We start from the raw sequence: 24,829 nt of genomic DNA on the forward strand, positions 1-24,829 counted from the left end.
TAGTTGTATATATTTATGTGCGCGCGCTGTGTGTATATATATATATATATATATATATATATATGTGTGTGTGTGTGTGTGTGTGTGTGGGTGTGTGTGCGCGCGCGCGCGCGCGCGTGAATGTACATAATTCAAACTACGCCTGTTCTTAATTAATTATCAACATTTAATAATGTATAAACTAATTACGAATTCAATATTTTTCCGATCAAAAGAAATAAATAAATAAAAAATTTAAATACAATTCAAAAATTAAACTAGTTCATAACTATCTCATATAATGTAACGTAAATGACATAACCTACGGTAGATCGTTTATACATCTTAAGCTTACTGAACCAGGATTAAGTAGGTGAAGGTCAAATTATAGTAAAACAACTTTCATGAATGAGTGAATGAATGAATGAATCTTTCGTATATGTTGCTCGTACACCAGTCATTACGTTAATTTCAATTTTATAAATTAAATTTGACATACGACTGAATAGAAAGATCGAATAATAATAAAAACCGATCCGTCTATCAAACATTAATTTTTGACGTAAATGTCACCTTCCCATTGGACAATTTACAATAAATTGTAATTATCCCCGTCCAAAGACCATGATGCGATATTGAAAACTCCAGTATTTTCTTTGTTATCTTCCTTCCCAAGTAAAGAAATCATAGGAAAACATAACTATTCTATTTTCAGTTTGTGTATCACAGCAAAACTATTTGTATTTTTATTAAGTACCGTGTGTCTCAAAATGAATATCGGGGTTTTAAAACTACGTAATATTTCTCAAGTTTCACATAAATTGATTAATTATACATGAACGAAAGAACACAAACAGTTTTAAGTGTGTGCAAGGTCATTAACTATTTCCTCTACCTTCCGCTTGAAAGTAGCAAACTAGTAGCAAAGATGGCAATCCCTCCCCCCAAACAGAAAGCGTTTTGTGTTTTGCAAAGTGTGAATCTGTAATTATCGTTCAACGAACGTTCCGTTATAAGAGTGAAAATAACATTCGTAGATGGTATAAACAATCTGAAACCACTGACTGTATTTATAAAGACCAGTGTATCCGAAGACAATGCTGAACGTGTAAGAGAGTCTTTTGTGCGTAGTCCTAGGAAATCCGTTAGAAAGGCAAGCCGCGAATTAGCCATTGACGTCTGTGTGGAAGGTTTTAAGTATATTCTTACAATTGCATCCATATCGTTTACAACTGTTACAACCTGTAAAGTCTACAGATTATGGTTTGCATGCTAGCTTCGCAAATGAAATGAACCGATTTGACGATGAAAACCTTTTTATCGTACCGTATTCAGTAACGAATCAACAATTCATGTCAATGAAAAAGAACCTGGGGATGTGCGTATCTGGGATCAGAAAATCCTCACGAAATATTGCAATGTGAACGAGACTCCCCAAAATGTTTTTATGCCGTATCCCGACGGCAAGTTTACGGAACGTTCTTTTTCGCGAAAGCAAGTGTGCCTGTAATGAACTATCTTGATATGCTACACCTATGGCTCTTTCATCATTGCAATACGAACTACAGCACTTTCTTTCGCAACAAAACAGTGCGCCTCCTCGTTGGCATAATTCTGGACGTGATCAAATGAATGAAATTCTCCCCGATCGCTGCATCGGTCGCCGGGGACCAGATGACAGGGTTTGTTTGCCGTGGCCTTTACGTTCGCCCGATGTGACTCCGTACGATTTTTTTCTTTAGGGTTTATGAAGGAAGTGTATGGTAACACAGTTGTCAGCTGATCTACCTGACTTGAGACACAGGATTGAAGCAGCTGTCACATAAATTACTCCAGACATGCTGATTAATTACATATAAACATTTTAAAAAAAATTAAAAGTACATAAAATTTTATTTCACTAATATCTTCTGATTTTCCTTTTTTTTATTGAATTATTATTTATTGTAAACATTTTTTTACAATCAGAGGTTAATAACTATTAATAATCAATATATTTAAATTAAAAAGAAAGGAGATGAAATCGGATTTGAACCGATTTCCCCTTGTAAGATCAAAATACTTCATTAATTACAATTTTATTTGGTTATAACACTGGAACCACTGAAAATAAATACCACTTATGATATATCATTAAAAACTCTCAATGAGGGCTTATTACTGCAGTTAAGAAAAAGTCCAAAAAGCAAATTATTTAATTTTTGGCTTTTTTGGACATTTTTGTTCAAGTCGATTGCAATCAAAAAGGGAAGGGTTGTGACTTGATGTCACAACAGTCTTAAATTCAAAATTTGAACATTCTAAGGCTAATCGTTTTTGAATTATGCGAAATACATACAGATGTCACACCGAAACTAGTCAAAATGGATTCAGGGATGGTTAAAATAGATATTTCTTTTGAAATCTGAAAATCGAAATTTTTCGCGATTAAAATACTTTCTTTACTTTGTACAAGGAAGTAAAAAAGGAAGTATAATCAAATTTACCCAAAAAGATCATACAAAGAAAGAGCTATTACGCTAATCAGTAATTAAAATAAATTAGAAAATTATAAAACACTTGAAAAATCATCTACAGATAACTGTTTAAAATGTACATACACATTACATGATGATCATTTCAACAGTCAATCATTATCAGATTATCATTCCAAGCAATTAGTAGTCTAAATAAACATAAAAATACAGTAATATTTTAAAAAATATTTACATATCGTGTATTTTTTCCTGTCTGCGTAATAAAAATAACTATTGACGAAATATGAAATATAGATTACACAATCATAATTAAAGAGTAAAACTTATTTTAAAACAGCCCAAACCCAGAACTATTAAAACTTTCAAATCGTATTAATCGAATGATAATCAATCAGAGGAGGTAATCATTTAGGCTGTTTTTATTCTGATTTTACATTTTCAACTGTGTCTGTCTTAAATGATAATATTTTATCATAAATTATTTTTATTTTACAAACTGAAAGAATAATAAATTTATAGTGTTTAGTAAAACGTATACTTTGAAAAATCTTTCTTTGAAACATTACGTCGATAAAAATTGTATGGAGTTAAATTTGTCTGATTATGATAAAACATGCAAGATCATGTATAATTTTAAATATAAATTTCGCTAATACACATCCTCCTTTCAAAATTAAACAAAAGAATTTGGAAAATGTATGAACATAAATTTATTTCGAATGATGTTTATGATAGAATGAAAATTATCAATAAAATGAGTGAATCATTTATCATAAAATAAAACGACTTTTGAGGTCCGGGTCAACGAATTAAAAAATTATTTTAGACAAAAGTAATTGAAAATTAAGTACTCTTAGTTGTTCCTATAAAGTTTTTAATAAAACGTGTAATATACGAGAAAATAGCAGAAAACCATTTTCCCCTCCTAAGAAAATCCCTAAGACTACAATACTAATAAAAGTTTTCCATCTGTAACAATAATAATAATTAATTTTAATCTAATAATTAGGTTTTCCATTTGTGAGTATTTCATTAAAATCAGATCGTTATTTCTTAAGCACAAAATAACAGACAGTCTAAAAGAAAGTTATTAAAAGAGTAGAAAACATACCTATGTGATTTACTAGCATTTCTACCACCACCATCCCATTTGGTCACCCTAACGCATCAGACTGAAGGTCCGTGCCTCGAAGGGCTACTGTACCTTAAAACAGTTTAAGCGAACTAGTTCCTAATAGGTCCTGAAGCTAACCTAATTGCGTGAACGGTATAAGCACGGCCAATTACAACAATTGCTTGTGTGTCCAGCCGTTCACAGTCACATATTTTCTGAATGGGTAAGCGCACCCCGTCTTATAATAAAATATATGAGCATCATAAATTAAAAATTTATCTCGACAATTTAATTAAATAAAGACAGCAATTCGCTGCCATCACAGGCTATCGCATACCTACGAGATAGCATTATTAAATAAAACATTTAGCAGTATTTAAAAGAAATATAATAAACAAATATACTTCCGCTTTATTGTAATTACTAGAATAATCCGCATACATCACGGAGTTCGTTAGAACTTCGTCGGTAAGAGGCGACGAAGTCAACGAACTACGTTTACAGTAATAAATATGACCTAACCTAACCGTGAAATGAAAAAAAGGTAAAAAATAAGCGTGAAAGCATTATATTTCAGTTCAATTAGATTAATAATAAAGAATACTTTCAAAAAATACCTCGAATTTCGTTAGACAACTTTTTCCCATTTGATGAACCGCGGGACCTGAATATGTCATTTTATTTATTTATTAATGTAGTTTTACAAATCGCGCCACTAGATAGCAGTACTTGAGAGTACGAGGTAGCGTGCAAAAACTTGATAATGTACTTGAAATAATAAAATTTAAAAGAAAATATACTACAGCTTGTTTTAATAGTAAATGTTCTTATGTATATGAAAGTACTGAAAAAACAATTTTTTTTAATTCTCATTACTTCTTTAAAAAAAAACATAAATAAAAGTATTAATTTACAAGAGGTTATACTAAATTATTAAAAAAGGAATAAATAAAACAGAAATAAATTTGATTGGTAAACTCGAATTTAACGATAAAAATCGAGGATTACACTTACAAAGTAATAAGTGAAATATTACATTACGGATTTTCGATTCGTAAATGTCATTATACTTGTTTTATTAAAAACGGAAATATGTGGTATGAACTTAATGATATAACTATCAACAAAAAAAGTTGGCCGTGAAATTTAATTTGTTTGTTCTAAGACAATAAATTAAAATAATTAATCCAAAAGATAACAATCAGTAATTCAAAAAAAAAATAATAAAAGAATAATCTAACAAAACGCTGTGATATCAAAAAAACATTATAATGGAATTGTAAACCGTACGGTAAGTCTCTCGCAGATATCATTTCTTCCGCTCAAAAATGAAAATTTCTGTAATATAAATAATACTGTTAACAAAATATGATACCGATTTCAAAAAAGGTAGACACTACATTTCTATTATCAAAATCTGTTAATAATTTAGAATTTTGTTTAAAAAAAAATTACATGTTAAATATATTTAATAGACAATAGATATACAATAACAGATAATAAATAATGTTTAAGCGTTCCATATAATAAGTAAACAAAAATAAAAATTTGTTACAAAACTCTTACCAGCCCGATTTCAAGTATACGTAATATTATCACATTTACAGAAATAATACAATTCTTATAAATGAATTTTTAATAAAAGAGATCAGGCCGGTACGAGTTTTGTAACAAATTTCCTTTTTTCTTATCATATGGAACGCTTAAACATTGTTTATTATCTATTATTGTACATCTGTTGTCTATTACATATATTTAACATAAATTTTAGGAAAATTCTAAATTAACAACAGATTTTGATAATAATTATATAGTGTCTTACCTTTTTTGATATTAGTATCATTTTGTTAAAAACAGTTTTATTTATACTACAGGAATTTTTGTTTTTTGAGCGGAAGAAATGATATCTGCGAGACTCTTACCGTACAGTTAACAATTTCATTGTAATTCTTTTGGATACATTTTTCTTAATAGACTTAAAAATTAGTTCGGCGTAGTAAAAATTTTCCTAATTAAATTTTTTAATATTATTGCAAAATAATTTTAATTTTAACAATAATATTTCAATCCAATAATTTTTACTGATAATTTTTACTGAAATCATAGACAAATGGAAAAAAAAATAGTGAATCTATTCTACAAGGAATATAAATATAGGAAAAAGTTTTCTTGAAAAACTAGTTTAGAACTGCGTAAAATACGACTGAGTATTTCAGCGAAATATTAAAATGCTATTTAACAATAGTTCTTTTAATAATCTGACCGAAGACGTAATAAGCCAATTAATAGTTAACTGTGACAAAGTTATAGAGCGTACGGGAGTAACATCAATCTTACAGCCATTTGGTATATATAGAAACCAACCATTTCAAAGAAAAATGAAAAATTTTCAAAGAAAAATATGCACTAAAACAATTCTTTTTAGTAAAAAACAAACATTTCAAATCCTTCAAATGGTATTAAGAACATGTTATTTCTTAACTACAGGTAAAAGAATACAGTATGGTTCCGGGCCTTTGCGGCATCCTCGAGAACGAACGCGATGATGAAGCTACCAAGATAGCGGCAACAAACGGCCTCCAATTAGAATTAACATGTGAGAACGACTTCACGAAGACAGTCCGTATCAACCTACGTACTCAATGGAATAATTTTTGGCTGCTGAGTCCTCCCACGGCCTTACATGGCGTCCCGGAGAACGTCTTCATGAAACCTTTTATCCCAAACAACAGAAAGAAGAAGTCATCCCAACTCGGCTGAGGATCGGCGCGCAAAGCTAACCCACGCCTATTTATATGGCTCGCCTCAGCGGAACTGTGAGGCGTGCAATGTAAAATGGTCTGTATAAACAACATACTCATAGATTGCTCAATGTTCAGTTCTAATCGTCGACGATTAAACCTGGATTCAAATGAACCTTATTTTCTTCCCTTCCCCTCAAGGCCAAAACCCACGATCCCGTATAACACAGCCTTGAGGGTGCCAGTTGCCACTACTCCCCTGAGAGGCCATGCCAGACCCGGCTATGCTGTTCCTGACAGCACCCCCCAGTGGCTGGGTCTCGGTCTTTTAATAAGCGCCTGCCTCTAATCCGGGGTCCCCAGACCGGGTCTCGGTCATTCTTTTCCCCAACTAAGGACCCCAGGAATCCCCGTTCAATTGTTGGAGGTGGGACGCCGGAACATCCCACCCCTCCTGAACGGGGCTGTCCTCCCTACCCTAACGCTAACACCCCTCAGCCATCTTCCACTTCTTCCAGTGTCTTCTTTCGTATAATGTTCCCTATTACCTTATTGACTATAGACCAGTTCCGATCATCATGAAGCATCACCTCCACTATATTAACTGCGATAACCTCTCCCAGCCACGTCAGCATCATCATCCTATCTTCCTCCCACCTTGAGCACTGGAAGACAGTATGTTCCGCAGTATCACACTCCCCACAATACTGGCAGCTTTCAGACGACCGTCTCTTCCTGCCGTATAGTTAGCTATTAAAGCTACCATGCCAGATAAAAATTGGGTTAGCTCAAACGTGAATTCCCCGTGCTCATGTCTGAGCAAAGCCCTGTTATTTGGTATTAGCTTCTTCGTCCAGACCCGCCGCCTCTGATCCAGTCCATCTCTCCTGCCAGCGCTCTGTCGTCTCCTTCCTGACCATGCTCTTTGTCATTCCTTCTCTTCTTAGCACCCGTTCTTCCGCCAAGAGCTCCATAGGGCGGAGCGAGGCAATCACCAGAACCGCTTCTGTAGAGACCGTTCGGTAAGCCCTAGCAACGCTGATTGCCAGTCGACGCTGCAGCCCCGCAAGCTTACGAACGGCCACTTTCGTGCACAACGTCCTCTTCCACACTGTCACGGCATACAAAACAACGGACCGAGCCACCGCCGCCAGCATCCTCATCTTTGATGAGCTCGGCTCGTCAACCTTGCTCGTGAGCCTGGAGACAGCCGACACTGTTCTACCTACCTTGTCGACTGCTTCCCTGACATGATATTAAAAGACTCTCCGGCTGTCAAGCCAAACCCCTAGGTATTTGGTTCTACTAACCGGCTCGATAAAGACCCCCCTTACCTGTAGCCTGATGGGGGAGAGTCGCCTTCAAATGAACCTAAATGGGGGTTTAAATGAACCTAGGTTTACTCAACCGAAACCACCGGATTGATCTAACGGTGAACTGGTCATCGCAATTCAGCTGATTTCGAAGTCGAGAGTTTTAAGGTTCAAATCCTGGTAAAGGCAGTTACTTTTATGCAGATTTGAATATTAAATCGTGGACACCGGGGTTCTTTGGTGGTTGGGTTTCAACTAACCACTCATCTCAGGAATGGTTGACCTGAGATTGTACAAGACTACATTTCATTTACATTCATCATATCATCCTCTTAAGTAATACCTGACGGTGGTTCCGGATGCTAAACAGAAAAAGAAGAGGTTTACTCAACCGAAATAAATACATCAAAAGACTGATGCGGTTTCTCTCTGATAGTGGAATGGAGAACTTAATCTAGCGGTTTTGCTTGCATCAGATCACAAAGTACTTCGTACTGTGTGCATAGCGAAAATAGTCTAGTGTTCGTGTTCCTGTTTTGATATCAGTTATTCCAACGTTAGGTGTTTATTGTGTAATTATTTATGAACACTTACTTTTATTTAAGTCAGTAATGACTGTTAACATTAATGCGATTATAAACAATTAAATAAAAAAATAAAAATCGAAATTATTATTTTTTAAACAAAAATACCATTTCAGTGACAATTTTAACATTTCAAAGTTTCATCATTTTTCACCCTAGTTTCCTAGTCTTAAAAACATAGAAAGTGTATCGTATCATAATAAACAAGGTATTAAAATGTAAATGGACAAATGTTTTTAAAAGAGCTCTTGCTCGATAGTACATTCAAAAACAATATCTACATTAATGTTATTTATTATTATTAATGCGGGCAAAATCAGCATTTTTAACCCAGTTTTTACCGCGACATTTATTGACCTAAAGTTTCTATGACCTAAGGCTTCTATTCCACACGTCAATGTATCGACTTTTGCCTATTTCTTTTTACCTTTAGTAAATCTTTACTGTAATATAATTAAAATTTTCTAGGAAACAATTTCAGTATTTCTGTAATGTTTACTAGCTCGGATTTATCAGCTTAAAATTAAAAGACTTTTTTAACCAAAACCATTAATTTCGTTTGACATACCTTTTTATATAGACAAAACATTAAGCATAACAGGGTCGTTTAAAAAAAAAAAATAAAAATTTACGTAACTAATAATAACATTACGTAATATTGCTACTAATATTTTTGTAACATTATAAAAACAAAACGACACCAGAGCAACGGATTAAATTTGTAATTCAAACAGCAGTTACCAGAAACACATTGCAAACGATATGTTAATCCTTCCCCTCTGAACGAACAACAGACTGTATTACAACATATAATACATACATACATACATAGATATACCAGCAGCAGACCCGCAGTGCTTGCCAGAGCAATTGAATCAATTACGAGAAGTGCCAATTAAGATGCATTTTAAGAAGAGAGAGGAAACCGGGGGAGAAAATATACGAGTATTATGATATAACAACCAGCGTGAACTTAGTCACTGAATTTGCTTAACACGTCGTCAATATGGCAAATTAACAACGACGAAAATTGTTTTTAAAGTTCAACAATTGACGTAAAAAATTCAAATAAATGTAAAAACGTAATCTACATATTTTAACAAAACTGAATCTATTTGTTTAAACATCACACAATAAAAGCATAGAAAGAACCGTTTAAAGAAATTAATAAATAAACTCTTTATAACATCGTGATATATAATTTTCCGAAAGCAAAGTGTAGTTGAATTTACAACTTGTAATCGCCCGTACAATTGATATTATGATTGAAATCGACAATAGGTACAATACCATATGCAAACAAAATCAAGTTTTCCTTACGAAAAGGGAAGTAGATTTAATTTTTTTAAATTACTTTAATCATTTTTTAATTCGATCGATGTACAATGGTTGAAATAATTTCATAAAACTCGGGAAGTAAATTACGTACAGAGTGATATTACTATTAGCTATTATGTATTAGTATTAGTGTTATTTATTATTCTGAAGGGTGTTGTTATTATTAGTGTTTGGGCCATTAATTCCATTAATCGTTTAAAGTTTATTACTGCATATAAATCTGAAGGTAATACGAATAAAAAAAGTTATTTCGGTGCGTTTTACCTCGTTTTATTACAACCACGATTTTTCCGTTTTTGCAAATTTTTAATAACCCGAAAACGAAGACATTTATCGAGAAACGATATTGGACATCGTTTTTCATAAAATTTTATATTAAAATCATTATACATGTCCACCTTCATATTTAAAAAAAAGTGTTGACTCAATGTGGCAGATCCCTGTTGGCGGAGAAAGATTTCAAACATATCATAAAGTAATAATTTTTTAAACATGTACTATACAAACGGGAAGTCCCTTTACACTGTAAAGGATATATTACACTGTAATATATCCAGTTTAATCGAGCTCGACTGCTGCCAATTCTCACCCCTGATATCGCTCACTGCTGCTGGACTAAAGTCGGAAGGATAAGCCGCGGTGGGGATCGTCCAATGTGTTCATTCGCGATGTGATGACCTTAGTTGTAGTCGAGTATGAAACGACGGCGGATACGATTGCGTTCACGATCGAAGAGCGTTGTTAGCTTGTGTATAGGTCCACTAACCTTCACACACTGGTAAAACATTGGAGAACATTATGAATGACTTCTTTGGGCGTTTTGGGAATCGTCACCATTATGACAAACGTTACTGACATGGGAAAAAAAGGCTTTTGCATGGGAAGTGTTATTGATGCGTCAAGAACTAGGAGGCCGAGTACTCGAATTGACATGTGTGCTGTTGTGGAGACATCGACACAACCATCACCTATGAAACCAACGCGCAAACGTTCTGCAGAGTTAGGCATTCCAAGACAGACAATGCGAGACCATATGCAGAACTTGAAAGTTAAATGTCGCCCGGCTATAGTTAATGAGTAGAGTGTCAATGACCTTGCTCGACGCGCTTATACGTGTCAGTTATTGCTTGATCGCTTTCCGAGAGTAAATGATAGAAAGAACGTCATGTTCTCAGATGAGTGTGCGATTTATTAAAGCTGTCGTAATAGAAAAATTTTTTTCTGGGCGAAAGACAATCCTCATTTTTTTTAGGAAATCATATTAAAAAGGTTTTGATATGATTTAGGCTGGGATGACAGCTAAATATCTCTTTGATCCTTATTTTTTCAATTGCACAGTTAATCAGAACAGTTATCTGAGAATGATCGACTAGAGGTTGCTTCCAGAATTAACGGCAAAAGTGATCGCTGGCATTACTACCTTTCGGCAAGACGGTGCTCCAGTGCACTTTGCTTTGAATGTCCGCAGACGCCTCAATCAAATTTTTCCGAATCGCTGGATCGGAAGCGGTTGAGAAGATTTATCGACTCCATTGTCTTGGCCAGCAAGAAGCCCTGACCTCACCACATCTGACAATGGACTCTAATGTTTTCTAAAAGAAGAGATCCGAAAACGTAGCTACGTCAACAATGAACAGCTCTTAACTCTTTTAGGCCAGCATTTGAAATGATCACCCCTAATATGGTGTTGCGGTTGAACAACCGGACATGGAAGCACATACAGACTATTTTCCTAGCAAAAAACTTAAAAAAATTATTTTGACGATCGAAAATTTCGCCTGAGAATTAATCCGTATAAGTAATTAATATCGTAAATAAATTGCATGCGTTTGCTTGTATGTCATTCACTGCTGAATATATATCTCTGAAGTTAGACCAACATCTAATTAGATTGAAAATAAAAAAATTCTTAAAATGCACCGTTAAATTAACTTTTATAACCAGAATATAAGGTAAGGGTTTTATATTCTGAACTTAAGAACAGCTATACTTTTTAGAGAACATATTGTCTCGCCGACAAATTTTAATTTAAGCCCATTTAAAAGTTCAAAAGATAGTTTCTCCCTATCTCAATCCTACCACACATCTGGTACGACGAAGATTACAAAATCAGAAAACAGAGCTGATAAGCGTCAGAAACCAATAAGTTAAAAGGACTAGAAAAAACTACGATCGGCTTACCCGCCCACCAATATTGCCCCCCAAGTATGTTTTTTGGCCACTTGAACTACTACTATGATTAAGACGACAATTCGGTTAAATTATATGCAATACGTAAAAAGATAGCGTTTTTCGATTTTTGGGGAAGGGGTAGAATTTGGGGGAAATTTTTTTTTTAAATGGTAAGATAAATATGTATTCATGTACTGAGCTGGGGTTACATTTGCAAAATTTTGAGAGAACTGACCGCACTGAAACTATCTACCCCACTCTCAGATGATAACAAATGGAATTCTAGGAAGCTTTATAATGACCAGTTTCAATAGTTTTCAGAACTTAATTCAGTCATAATCATTTTAATGTTAAGTATGAGTGCAATATTTTTGTAGGTTATTTATAATAGTGGTCAAAGTTTTTAACCTTAATCACGGAGGCAGAAGTTAAAACATTAAAAACAATTTTTAATTATAAAAATTAAACGTCAGTTTGTACCGAGTGGTAGTATACAGTAGTAGACGCCTAGTTCGACAATTAATTTAATTAAAAAAAGTTATTATACTTTCCTGAGATTGGTTATTTATTCTTATAAAGTGGAAAAATAATAATACATGAAAAAAGTCTAAAGAAAACATTGATATTTCTTTACTTTTTTCTGCTCCCCCCAAAATCACCTTCCAAGAAAATTTTCTGATTTGTCTACGTTTACTATGTTTAATAGAAGAAACTAAAAAAAATCCCGCTGAAAAATATACAACCAACAGAACATTACGTAACATTCTTTTTTGCGGGTAAGAGGTGAATTATGATAAATTTTTTTAGTAATATTATAACTAAAAGTTTATTATTTAACTTTTAATACTTTAAAAGCTTAAATAAACCAAAAAATGTTTTAAAAAATTCCAAAAATCTATGTTTTTTAACTTTGTCCGGCTCTCCCACCACTAATGTTACACCCAAAGTATATATATATTTTTTTTTGGATCGTTTACAATACTACTATGCCCTGGAAAACAAAAAAAAAATAGATTAAATAAAAAGGTAACTTTTTTGATTTTGGAAGGGAAGAAATTAGGGTTAACATTTTTTTTTTAACGATAAGATAATCATGTAAGCAGATACTAAGCATAATATAAAATGGGGTTACGGTCGAAAAATTTAAGAAAATTGACCCCAAAGAAATTATCTAACCCACCCTTTGGAGATATTGACCCGAAAATTTTATCAACAACAATTCCCCCGTATACACAAATTCTGTACAAAATTTCATCAAAATCGGTTAATCCAGTCAGTAGGTACGCACGTACATACGAAATTACTCCCCCCCCCCACTTTTTTTTGTATTTTGCGGTCCCTGAATCAAGAAAGGTACAGATGTGCAAAAAAATCCATACCCCATTTTTTGACTGATTACCATACTTTCCTTCCTTCAAAAAAGCTCTAGATATATGATGTCAGGAAAGTAAAAATACAATATTATAATTAAATAAATAACAAAATCAAACACTTTGCATTCACTACAAACAGCATAATGAAGAAAGAAAAAACACGTAATATAAAATGAAATGTAATAACTATAATATGAACATATATTTAACGAATGATACACGAAGAAAAAACAAAAAAAAAGTTCATAGGTTGGCTATTGTGGTCATAAGAATAATACAGATGAAGATTATAGTTCAGCGACTAATAGTTGCAGAAAACATTCGACGTAAGAACGAAATGAAGAAAAAAAACATGAAAGACGTGTTCTGCGCTACCAAAGCAAAACAGTAATGCCTCATCATCATCATCAACTTCGACTTCATCAACCGCAGCACGAGCAGGTAAAACACAGCACAATATAAACCATGGTCTGTTAGAAAAAGGATGGGCAATCCGCTGTTTCTTTAATAACATCACCCTTCTCGGTAATGAACTTGACAGTAGTAGTCTCTACACGTCTCTACTTAAAAAGAAAACAAAACAGACTAACATAATACAACGAAGAAACAAACTGGCGAGAGAGTGAATGAATTTTATTTGTCGAGATGTTCAGTGTAATCAAAATTTGCTTTTAATAAAATACAGCAGTAAGTTATTGAAATAATTAGTAATAAACAATTTTAATTAAGGCATTTCAAGTATGTTAATAATGAAAAAAATTATACGAACGGTGATAATTTCATAATGCAATTATAACAATCTATATTACGCCGATGAGGTAAACGAATACTGTTTACTTGAAAACAATGAAACCTCTGTTATTAATAATTCCCTTTAATTCAACATTTTTTTATCAGTGTTAAGTTTAAATTTTTTAATTTGAAACTTAAAAATGAAAATAGTGATCTAATTTTATTTCTCCAGGTTTTTCCAAAACCTTTTCTAACACAAAATTTAAGAAATTAAGTTAAGTAAAATAATGTATCAGATTCATTCAAAAATTATATATTTATTAAATCTATTCCAGGAATTTCTTGACTACAAGTTTACATCGTTTTTCAATTTTCTTTAAATAAATTACGATTAGACTCAATAAAATTTTGAATTATTTCCGGAAAAGTTTCTTTAGAACAGTTTAGCAAAGTTTACATATAAACAGTATTCTCGACAGATCCCCCATTGAAGATCCAATGATAGAGGTATAATTCCATTCTTAGTTTATAATTCCATCTTGAAAAGTAATATTAATTGATATCAACGGTCAAATTAAGCTTCTCCCCAACATCCTAATAATTAAATAAAAGAAATGCCATACAAATCTAATACATGTAGATAGTACAGCTCCATGAAATGAGACTCCGACTTAATAACAGATTCAACGTCTGTTATTGAGTTCTGGGTTAAAGTATAATAATAAAAATTAACACAAAATAATTCAGTAAACATAAAAATTTGTTAAAAGTTCATTCCACTTACGTTTGGAACTGATGTAAACAAACGCACTGCTCTGTTATGGGCAGGCTGTGTCCTTGAGATAATTGAATACGTGTAGCATGCGCGGGATCTACCAATATCATTAAACCGTACATATAATATTAAACTTTCCAAAAGTTTATCTTCAACTGATGATGACAATCGGTTTTATTGTGAGAGGCAGGTGTGAAAGAGAGGGCCATTAATTTAAAAACTAACTAAATATATTTATGTAAATTCAAATTTGTTAAAAACTAAAATGATAGAACAATCTTTCATCTGTTTAAATTTTAATCAAATGATATTATTTCACACAGAGTAGAAGCATCAAAACAAGAATATAGGGGCAAAATTTTCCTGTCGATCAGAGCAGTTGAAAAAGGTCCCTAAGCATGCTTCAATTAACGTACTTAAATTGGAAAGCCTCACTATCATTCTGACATTTGTTAATAATAAAATAATTTTAAGAACCATGTTTTTTCATTATTTTGGCTGTAGGTCGTTAAATATTGATTTTACAGAAAAAATCATTCTTGTCAAAAATGTTCTACACAAAAGAATCTATGAACACATTCTGATCAGATAAAAAATAAAAAAGCTAGCGCAATAAACAGTAGCGCTCTATATACTTCCTATGCGGTGAGGTAGCCGGCAGCACAGTTTCAACACGTGTGCGTGATAAACAAATACCTATAACTTTTGATCTACGACAGATAAACTAAAAAATCAAAATGTAATCGATAAATGATACCTTAAGGAATAACCTTTGGTAAATTAAAAAGCATTTGCTGCAGTTAGAAATATCATTTACAGTATAATGTTGTCAGGTCGAAGTATTTTCAAATTTATCAAAGGTCTGCATATGAAAAATAAATTCAAAACCTCGAAAAAGAAATATGCGAATACATTCATAAGATGATTATTTATGGATGTAATATTTTCGTAGCAAAATATAGTGTCGTTTTTTTTTAATATTAATAATTTTAAAATAATTATATTTAAAAAAAACGTATTTTGGGACTTCCCTAAGAACAAAAATCAGATCGTAACTTATTAAAATTTTACGAAATTAAACATTAAACAATAGCAATAGTTAGGGGAAATATATACGTTTATTGGTAATATCAGTTTTACGTTAAATTTTAATTTTTGTCTGAGGATTGCGATCGTAATTTTTGTAAAATGCGTTAGTGCGCACCAAACAGAGACATTATCAATATAACTAAATGTAAAACCAGATTTTTATGTTAAATTTGGTAAAGTTATCCAGAAATATGTAATTTATCGAGTGTTAACCTTTGTTTTCATTATTATTTTAATTTTTTTTTTAGAAATAAAAATGAGTTTTATTTTATTTTTTATGTAAGCAATAGATCATTCTCACTCACGTTTATTTATGATCTTATAAAAATGTAACTAGAAGTTTTTTATGTAAAATTTTCCGTTCCAAACTTTTGTTTGCAATATTTTTCGATAAATTCAATATTTAACTAGTTATAACCGAAAACCAGAACTACGACACGTTTACATCGATATAGAATGGCGCATTTTACTTTATCAACCTGACTATACAGATTCCGCATAGGCAATATATAGAGTGCTACTGTTTATTGCACTACCTTGTTTATTTTTGATCTGATCGAAACACGGCCATAGAGCTTTTTGTGTAGAATTTTTCGCTCTACATTTTTGATAAGAATGATATTATTCTGTAAAATCAATATTTAACGACCTAAAACCAAAATAGTGAAAAAAAATTGGTGCTTAAATTTTATTTTGTTTATAAACAAATGTCGGAATTATAGTGAGAGATTCCACTTCTAGTATGTTGTTTATTGAGCCATGCTTGGGATCTTTTCCACCTAGTCTGATCGACAGGAAAATTTTGCCTCTATATTCATGTTTTAAATTTAATGCTTCTACTCTTAACATGCGCAACCGGCCTTTCAATTCATTTAATTACATAATTTATTACAATAATAATAACGTTAACGTATTTTTTTTTTGTAGATAAATTCGGAATTACATATTCATATATTTCGTAGTGAGTTTACAGGACCCCCTGCACAATTATTTCGTAAACTAGCTTTCTTCTGCACTTAAGTAGAAGCATTTGATTATTTTAGATTTTTATATATTTATATAGTTACCTCATTATTTTTGGTACAAGTTACTCATTCCTGTTTTTATTAAGCGTTTCTAATTAAAAGTAGAGTCCCGTATAACTTAATTTCACAACATACCGATTCCTTTAAATTTATCTTTCTCTTTCAACAATGTTCTTCCGAAAAACAATCTAGCTCAAAAAATATCATCAATCTATTAATAATATCTTTTAACGTACTTATTTAAATTTCATGAGAACTTTAGTCGCCGTAACCAAATGTTTTTAGACAAGGCATGACATGACATGATATACAAGTCAGCCTTGAAACCGCACAGCCACCTCAAGAAAAAAACAAGATTCCACGCCAAGATTACAAAAGAAATGGAGTGAAGTGATTTTATATTGCTTTCTTAATTTAGCCGAAATACTGCTGCACATCAGAACAGAAAGCCTATTAAACTGCGGGTATACACATCCCTACATGTTTTAACTATAAGGCATGGTATATAATGATAATTATTATTATAATAGTAGCAAATTTGATTAGTGTCTTTACTACCTCTCTTACTTTAAATGCATTTCAGCTTCTAAAAATGCTGAAAAAATAGAGTAAAATAACAAATTAATGTATTATTTTTTTTATCAAAAATCCATAATGTAAAATGCTTCGGTAGAGAGATTTTAAGTTTCAAATTATTTTTAAATAGACATTAAAAATTCAGATCGACACGGTACGCTCGTAGATATTATCCTTCGTGTAGTCGAAGAGTATCGTGGCATGATAGACGAAGGACGAATCATCGAAATTATTGAAGATTTATTGAGCAGAGAAAACGACGCTCATAAAGTATCTAAAGAAAATGTAAAATCTGAAATAAAAATGTTTTCTGTAATCGGATTCTTTTATTTCATGGAGTATTACTCTTAACTCAAGTAATTCATGCATCTATGGTTATTTAAAATTAAAAATTAGCGGTTGTCTTAAGTAAGCTTAAAGTTTACTAGGAAACTGAAAAAAGTTTTCATTTTTCTAGTAATCGGAAAATTAAAAACTGAGAAAAGTAATTACTGTTATAAAAACTAGTAAATACGGTAAACTACACATAAATACTGGGAAATGCTACATGAAGAATGTTTAATTTTCAGTTAAGTATAAATGTTTATTCACTCTAATTGTAGTATTTACTGAACAACTAATACTTTTTTTTATTTACAATTTTTTATCCACCCATTTTCGAATTTCTAATTACGTCCATTTCATTAATTATTCAAAAATATCCAATTAAATTCTATATTTAAGTGTAAATTATAAAAAATACGTCTATAATAAGATTATAGTTGTTTCACAGTTACCATACCATTCTCAAATTTTATACTCATCATATAAAAACAGAGAAGACAAGCCTGATAAACATCACTAGCATCGGAGAGAAGAAAAAAACAAAATAAAAAAAAAACAAACATTATTTTCGGCGAAGATGACTGGTTTTTATTATTAATAATACATTAACACGATAACAAGTTATGCAAACAACCATGGATGTTTCTCTTATTTTATATCCAGCAATGTGATCCATTCAATAGACTCGGTTCTCAGTGATGAATGAATGGAAACATTTATCCATTCATTCCGTCATTAATTTAATCAATGAATAGCTACGTACAACAACAACAAGCCTGAGACTGTCTGGCGACTGTTGTATATTATAACAATATATATACAACAGTAGTGTATCGGCTACTGTGTTTAGTACTGTAGGTGTGGTAGTGGTTTTTTTACGTACAGTCTCTACTGAAACTATATTATAATGTATTTCAAGCGTGACACAGGAGTAAAACAACATGTTTAACGCATGTACTACTGTATTTTACGGTTAACGTGTTTTAACTATTATGTCCTTTTGCTTATTATTTGGTTTAACAAAAAAGAGATTATTGATTTTTTTTGTTTTCTTTTTTTAGGAAAAACGTTTTTAACAGTAAAATTTACATTCTTTCACTCCATCATAATTTCCATAATATGTATGTGTATAGATATATTAGACAAGCAAAGACACCACAACATAAGTATGAATGTACTTATTTGCTACATGGCATTGCATATTTACACGCGAACATAACAACTCAATTAAAATTTTTTATGGTCAAGGTTAGGTTTACCGCATATCTGTAGACAGGCATTGAAATCAATTTTAGTTGTAGCCGTAAATGAAAAGAAAAAAAGATTTAGATAGGTAAATCCCCCCCCCCCCCCCCAACCAGCAAAAAAAGTATTATCAGACCTCAAGAAAAAAGGTCTTCCATTGTCCTCAAATAGAAGTAATAAATTTAATCGACTAATCCAAGTTACAAAAACTAAAAATTAGTTGATCATACGCTCATATCATTATAATCTTACAGTTAATAACATTAAAACTGTATTTTTGTTTTATAATTACGATATTAGTTCATAGTAATAAAGAAAGTAAATGTTTCTTAATCGTCCACCCACCGCGAAATAAACTAATCGAAGTCCTGATTTAATTTTTCAAAAAAAAAATCATTATACAAATTCATAAGATTATATTTTTATCCTAATACTATTACTTTTTACCATTTTCGAAACGTAAATACAAAAATAAATAATATTTTCTATGAAGAGGCTGATCGGGTCCCTTATTTTATTTATTGTTTAACTTTTAATCAAAATTGAAATAATTTAACATAAATGTTTAGTTAAAATCGGTACGGAGGAATCTGCAACATATACAAACGTTAAGACAAATAACAGTTTCGCATCACAATAATTAAAATAATCGATTCATTTGATTATTATTTTCTTGAAATATAAGTATGACACTTTTACGAATAAACAGACAAAATCATAATTTTATAACTTTATACATCTATATCCATATAAATAAAAGACAATCTTAGTTTTGTGTGTGCCCTAATAACTCAAAAACTACTGAACCGATTACACTAAAAATTTCGTAATTTATTATTATTTGTCCCGGGAATGTTTACATGTTATTTAATCGCATAATAACTGTTTGAGGAAGTCGATATTGACATAGATAACAATCGATATAGACGATATCTCTCGATACATACGGCGACATTAAATTTATTATAAGAAGTTTTAAGTTATTTATTTAAACTTTTTCTATGATTTATATACGAGTTGTAGTGTGATACTGATGAGGTTTGAACCAAGGTAAACATTACGAGGGGTCATAAGAAGAAAGAAAAAATTATTGTGAATTAATATTGTACAATTAATTTATTATTTTCATAATAATGTAAGTTTAATTGTTTTCGTAAGTTACAATAAACTAAAAAATTTGAGTCATGTGGACACCACATGACTTGCTTGTTCGCCTATTAAATTACATACATACATTTTTAAAAGTACATAAAATTTTATTTCATTAATAACTTCTGATATTTTTTCATAATTTTTTTTTATTGTTATTAATGAATAATTATTTATCGAAATTTTTTTTTTTTACAATCAAAGGTAAATAATTATTAATAAATCAATTTAAAAAAAAGGAGATTAAGTTTGATTCTAACCGATGTGCCTTCCACTTGTAAGATAAAATATTTCATTAATTAAAATTTTATTTGGCTATAACTCTGGAACCAATGAAATATGTACCACTTATGATATATCGTTGAAATGCTCTCAATGAGGGCTTATTACTGCTGTTAAAAAAAAGTCCAAAATGCAATTTTTTTGGATTTTGTGCTTATTTTGACACTTTTGGTCCAGGTGATTGCAATGCCAAAAGAAGGTTTACAAATTTATATTAAAACAATTCTAAATCCAAAATTTAAACATCCTACGGCTAATCGTTTTTGAGTTATGCGAGATACATACGTACGTACGTAGATACATATGTACAGACGTCACGCCGATACTAGTCAAAATGGATTCAGATGGTCAAAATGGATATTTCTGTTGTAATCTGAAAACCGAAATTTTTCGCGATCACAATACTTCCTTTACTTCGTACAAAGAAGTAAAAAACGTAAATAATAATAATATTAATATTTATAAAGAAGATAAAACTTTTATAATTTAAAAATAACAATGCGTCCAGAACGACAAAATATTGGTCGATACACAATTCGAGCCAAGAAAGTGAGAGAATACAGAAGAAACAAAACAGAGAAAGAAACAGCACAACGAAATAGATTACATATGTCAAATATAATACATAGTTATTTAATTCATACACTAAAATTTAGCAATAGCGAAGCATTGCCGGGTCCACAACTGTAATTATAAAAAATAAATAACTAATCTCCGGTTAAAGAGATAGGAAATCTCCCATGACGGAGTGGTACAGTCTGTGTTTCATACGGAGATCCCTGTCAGATATTGCATTTTTCATACGGTAAAAAATTTAATTTGTTATTCTCAAAACACAAGTTTCGATCTTATGAGGTTAAGCTGAAAATAAAAAAATTTTTTTAACCCACCGGGTCGGTCTAGTGGTGAACGCGTCTTCGCAAATCGGCTGATATCGAAGTCGAAGGTTCCAACGTTCAAATCCTAGTAAAGGCAATTTTATACGGATTTGAATACTACATCGCGTACCGGTGTCATTTTGCATCTTTAGTGGTCGGGTTTCAATTAACCACACATCTCAGAAACGGTTGACCTGAGACTGTACAAGACTTACACTTCACTTACACTCATACATATCATCCTCTGAAGTAATACTTACGGTGATTCTTGGAGGCTAAACAGGAAAAAAAGACGACTTTTCATTGATAACTTAAAATAATAGAAAACAGGTTATTTTCGTTCTCACAAAGTAAAAAAAAAAAAAAAATACGTATACCATATTTAGAAACAATAATTATTACGATACAGTCGAAACGGTACTAATATAATTTTTTTTTTTAAAATGTAAGCGAATATAGCATTATACCGATCAGCTAATAAACAGATTAAAGTGCTGCTATTGTTAACCGTTGCTTGTAAAGGGACATGAAATCTAAGTGTTTATTTATTTATAAATACCAATTCATCCACAAAATAATAACAGTTATTTCATTATAATACACATTTTCAATATACTTATGGAGATGAACAAACCGATTTGTTTTAATTTTTAAAAATAACCTCCATTAAAAATCTATTTTGCTACTTGAAATAAGGCCAATACTGATAACCGTTAATTCAAAATAAACATCGAAAAAATGAAATATACGTTATTAGACAGCCGGTTAACAGGTCATACTTTTAGAATCTGGGCGTTACACATAGATGTAAATTCAAGATAAGTGGAAAAACAGCAAAAAATAGTAATCTTCATCAGTTTTTTTAAAATAAGACCACTCTAAATCTATTATTATAATTATTAGTACATAACGCGAATGTATAGGCTTTAAGAAATAACCGAGCTTAAAAAAAATGTTGAAAGTTTATTTATTTGTTTATACGGATACGTCTCTAGATCTGAAAATATATTGCAGGAGAGAAAAAATTTAAATCCCAACCACGAACAGATATAATATGACAGATGTCAGACATGTTGAAAAATTACTTTCAAGTCACGAGCTGATAAATCATAACTATTTTTAATTATATCGAAATTAAAAATATAAATATACATACATATTCATCAGGATGTAATATAAGCTACATTTGTGCTCTTCTTGTGATTCAGTTATCACGCCTTTACCCCTCTTGTAACAGTAAATAACGAGAGTGATCGTAGTATATTCACCACCACTATTTGTTTAACTGCTTATTAAACAACTCTTTTATTTCACTGTTGAAATTTTTCAACTAAAAATTGAAGAATAACAAAAAAAATAGAAGAAACTTTTTACAACTTGTTTTTTAACTGTTTTAGATTCGTACCCGAGTCAGATCAGGAAAGAAGAAATTCTGTAAGTAATTGCAATAAATTATCTAATTAAATTTCTAATTAATTAATTATTTATCTAATTAAATTTCGTTTAATTTGAACATTTTTGGACGAACGATACTTGTTATATTATTGTGTATCTATATACCGTATATATCGACATATATGCGAAATTTATATCGATATATATATATCGAAGTTTTGGAAAAATGTAGTACTTTTTAACCGGATCCGAATTTTCGGACGAAATTTGCAAATATCTCGAAAACGGTCGGTCCTAGCGCTCTGAAAAATTCTTTCGGGTGGGGTACCGGGGAGCCGCGGCACTCTTTCGGCCATTCATCACGCATATGGAAAAATCGGCAAAAATTTAATTTTTAATTTTAAGCTATGACTTTCACATAATCTTACATATCGCCATCAAATTTTTAAAGAGCATCTAATGTTAAAATTGGAAAAAAATGATTAATAACATAAAACAATATATAATATATATATATATATTATAATAGTTTAAAAAGAAACAGATAATAAATGCAATCTTATCTTGGATTATAAATAACGTTTTTAACTTATATTAAAGATTTAAATATAAATTCGATGTTACCATAACACTCCTGCTTCTTTCAGAACCTAAGTGTGAAAAACGCCTAAAATACCATTTTCCTTCAATAAAATACTATAAATTAATCTGGAAAAACTATGAAATGTTTTTAATTTTCATTCGAATACATACAGGAACAATTTTACTTCTTAGAACAGAAAAATCCCTAAATATATTTTGTGAGATGCTTAACCTGCCTCACAACATTTTATATCTGGGATTATATATCCAGCAGTTTCTTTTGTACGGTCACAGATCATCAGCGAGTATAAAATTAATTAAACGACAATGAACAACGGTAAAGAAGAAATCGGGTAGCTGAAATCAATTAAATGTATATCTGAATTATATTTAGTTTTAATCTTGGGTCAAGAAGCACCAAAGAAAGGCGATAATAGCTGAACAAAAACGATAAATACCATTCGTTCAACCAGCAGGTTATAAAAAACATTCCTGAGTAGCAAATGTTATATAATGATGTACAAATAAACAAAAAATGTCATATGCTCAACACACTTTTGTTATTTAATTCAACGTATACATATAAAACTGGTGAAATTCCTACAGACGTTAAATAACACAAATTAATTAATTCATAGTGGACATTATTAGTTAAAAGAGTTATTGCGTTTTACATATAACAAGAACTAATCTAAGAATAATTTCAATATGCCTGCCTCTTGTTATTTTCCATTTTTTTCCCCTTTTGACTATTCGAGACGCACTTAAAAACTCATAACTGTTTGCCATTCCCAGTAAGATGCCAGCTGTCTAACTAAAAGATATATATCGATCGACCTTCACCCTACGCCCTCAAACAAAACTTCCATCTTTTCTCGACATCTATCTCGCAGCAAAAAATAACCCAGAAACTTATCAATGATGAAACCTATTTAACGTTGTAGTTTACTTTTTTAAAATTCCCTCCTTTTTCGTCAACGTTGTAGTTAACATTTTTAAAATTCCCTCCTTTTTAGTTTCTGTAGATATTAATAATTATAAATCGAACAAAATTCTACGATACATGAAATAAATGCATCAGTGTTTTTTTTATTTTTCCTGAATTAAAAAATTAACTCGACGCAATTATAAACAATTTAACCATTCAATTTTTAGGTAATTTTACATATAAATTCTTAAATGAAACACTACTTTGAATGGCCTACATTTTGATTACATTTTTGATTTTTTCATGGAATACTGAAACAAATCACCCACATCTTATTTATGTGTATCGATTTATAGAGTGAACAAATACATAGATAATAGATTTGTTTTAGCTATCATCAAATAAGAACACCCAAATAAGTTTTTAGGAAGTTTACTTTAATTTTATCCTGATAAAAATCTTACCACAGCCGAATTATAAAATGTTTACCTCTCTTACCCAAATTTCTAAGGTGTTCACTTTGGTTTTAACTGAAGATGCACTTAAAAAAAAGATAACTACCTGCTCTACATCTTTTGCATGATTTTTACTTCCTAGTACGAAGTAAACAAAGTATTATGATCGCGAAAAACTTCGGTTTTAAGATTTCAACGGAAATATTCATTTTGACTAGTTTCGGCGTGACGTCTGTGCGTACGTAAGTATCTCGCATAACTCCAAAACGATTAGCCGTAGGATGTTGAAATTTTGGATTTAGG

At 31.2% G+C, this 24,829-nt stretch overlaps 1 protein-coding gene across 1 annotated transcript in view; it reads right to left on the reverse strand.

Moving 5' to 3' along the window:
- pnt (ETS transcription factor pointed) overlaps positions 1–24,829 on the reverse strand; it is a 535,428-nt gene that overhangs the window by 505,429 nt on the left and 5,170 nt on the right. The gene's annotated exons all lie outside the window — the stretch shown is intronic.

This window comes from Lycorma delicatula, chromosome 5 (assembly GCF_047948215.1).
Source record: "Lycorma delicatula isolate Av1 chromosome 5, ASM4794821v1, whole genome shotgun sequence".
NCBI classification, from domain to species: Eukaryota; Metazoa; Arthropoda; class Insecta; order Hemiptera; family Fulgoridae; genus Lycorma; species Lycorma delicatula.